Source organism: Kryptolebias marmoratus, linkage group LG16, assembly GCF_001649575.2.
Source record: "Kryptolebias marmoratus isolate JLee-2015 linkage group LG16, ASM164957v2, whole genome shotgun sequence".
In the NCBI taxonomy this organism is placed as follows: Eukaryota; Metazoa; Chordata; class Actinopteri; order Cyprinodontiformes; family Rivulidae; genus Kryptolebias; species Kryptolebias marmoratus.
In genome coordinates, this window is record NC_051445.1 from 31,594,116 (window position 1) to 31,597,025 (window position 2,910).

Consider the following 2,910-nt stretch of genomic DNA (forward strand, 5'->3'; position numbering starts at 1 on the left):
GGGAGCGGGACCAGACCCTTGATGGGTAGCGGCTGAGAGGCGTCCAGAAACGGGAGCGAGGATTAGCGCATCCAAAAGGTAGGCAGCGGGGGCAAAACTTAACTCTTGGTCGGACGGGCAGGGGTCGAAGCCGGGAGATCCGAAAGCAGGAAACAGAACCAGGGGGGCAGGCGAGAAATCCGAGACCAGGTCACAGGCAGGGGTCAATGTCCAGTAATCCGAAATCCAACAGGTATCCGACAGGGGCAAGGTGTAGGGGAAAATCCAAGAAACCTGAAAGGGGTCGTGGCACAGGAAGTCGGTCCGAGAATGCTGGAAAATTACTGGCTTTGAGGCTTTCATAATCTGACACTGGAGGAGAGCAGAGAAGGAGAATATATAGGGCACAGCCCAGGTGTAGGAGAGGTAATCAGCAGAGGGCACAGGTGACAAGAATGAACATGATTACCACAGGAATGACGCATGGCATAGCAAACACAGGCATGATTATCACAGTACCCCCTCCTCAAGGTCCGGCACCTGAAGGACCACCAGGCTGCTCAGGGTGAGCTCGATGAAAGGCCCTAATGAGGGACTTATCAACAATGTGGTGGGCAGGCACCCAAGATCGCTCCTCAGGACCATAACCCTCCCAGTCAACCAGGTACTGGACAGATCGCCCCCAATGTCTGGAGCGGAGAAGACGATGCACAGTATAGACTGGTCCCCCATCGAGGAACCGGGCAGGTGGCAGGGGCCTGGAGGAGGGCAAAAACCTAGAGGTACAGATAGGCTTGATTCTAGAAACATGAAAGGTAGGATGGATCTTAATGGAGGCAGGTAAACGGAGACGAACTGCCACAGGGTTAATAATCTTGGAGATGGGGAACGGTCCCACAAAACGAGGGGCCAATTTTTTACTTTCTACCCTGAGGGGAAGGTCCTTTGTGGACAGCCAAACCCTTTGACCTTCAAGGTAGGCGGGCGTCGGAATCCTCCGTCATTTAGCAGAACGTGAGTAAACTGCAGATGATTTCAACAAAGCCGCTCGGGCCGGCTCCAGACACGGTGTGACACCTTCTGGCTGAGGCATGGGCTGAGGGAACCATAGCGGATCGCTCCTGAAGAGAGAAAATTGGGGATTGAAAACCAAACACTGTGTGGAAGGGGGACAAACCTGTGGCACTGGAGGGCAGTGAATTGAGGGCATGTTCGACCCAGGGAAGTGCAGATGACCACTTTGTTGGATCCTGCTCACAGAGCACCCTGAGTTTGGACTCCACTTCTTGGTTGCAACGTTCCGACTGCCCATCTGTCTGTGGGTGAAATCCAGAGGAGAGACTCACCTGAATTCCTAGTTGCCCATAGAACTCTCTCCAGAAACGTGAGACGAATTGGGGTCCACGGTCGGAGACAATGTCGGAAGGTAGACCGTGGAGTCTGAACACCTCTTTAGCCAAGATCTGGCTGAGCTCCTTGGATGTGGGCAACTTAGGTAGTGGAACCAGGTGACTCATTTTAGAGAACCGATCGACTATGGTGAGTATGGTGGTATTACCTTCGGAGGCTGGCAGTCCAGTAATGAAGTCCATGGATATATGGGACCAAGGGCGATGAGGTATGGGAAGAGGACGGAGTAGACCCGCAGGGGGTCGGTGAGAGGGCTTGGTCTGGGAACAAACCCGGCAGGCTGCAACAAACTCCTTAACATCTTTGGAGAGTCCCTTCCACCAAAAACGTGACTGAACCACTCTTAGGGTCTTGGACATTCCTGGGTGACAAAATAGACGTGACATATGGCAAAGCTTTAGTACCTCGGAGATCAGATGGTCGGGGACGAAAAGCCGATGAGGTGGGCAGTCATGTGGTGTCCCCAGGCTTTGGTTGGCCTCTGCCACTCTATTCTCGATTGCGAGGCGGGTTATCGCTAAACGAGCAGACTTGGGTAGAATGAAGTCTGTTGGTGGGCTGGTCTTGGTGAACGGTTCGTGAATCCTGGACAAGGCATCAGGTTTGACATTCTTGGCACCCGGCCTGTAGGACAGGGTGAAAACAAAACGGGAGAAGAAAAGAGCCCACCTAGCCTGTCTGGGGTTCAACTGCTTGGCCGTCCTTAGGTATTGCAGATTCTTGTGGTCAGTCCAAACCATAAATGGTTCCTTAGCCCCCTCAAGCCAGTGCCGCCACTCCTCAAGAGCTAGTTTGACTGCCAGCAGTTCTCGGTCACCCACATCGTAGTTGCGTTCTGCAGAGAGCAGTCTTCTGGAAAAGAACGCACAAGGATGGGTCTTATCATCTTCATACCTCTGACTCAGGACGGCACCAACACCAGTGTCGGAGGCATCCACCTCCACGATGAACTGCCGAGTTAGGTCTGGGGAGTGAAGAACTGGAGCAGAAGTGAACAGGTTTTTAAGTCTCTTGAAAGCCTGGTCAGCGGAGGGGTTCCACTCGAACCGAGATTTAGAGGATGTGAGTGCGTGAAGAGGGGAGCCCACTATACTATAATTACGGATAAATCTGCGGTAAAAATGAGCGAAACACAGAAATCTCTGGAGTTGCTTCCGATCACTAGGAACGGGCCAGTCCAAGACAGCAGAAATCTTACTCGGTTCCATTGAGAGTTGATTGGGTGAGATCACGAACCCCAGAAAGGAGGTTGTGGGTACGTGGAACTCACACTTCTCCGCCTTAACAAACAGGTTATTCTGGAGAAGGCGGAGAAGTACTGATCGAACCTGGGTAACATGAGTGTGGAGGTCTTTAGAAAAAATAAGGATGTCGTCCAAGTAGACAAAAACAAATTGGCCGATCATGTCTCTTAGCACATCATTTACTAGTGCCTGGAATACTGCAGGGGCTTTAGTCAGCCCGAACGGCATGACCAGATATTCATAATGGCCCGTAGGGGTGTTGAAGGCCGTCTTCCAC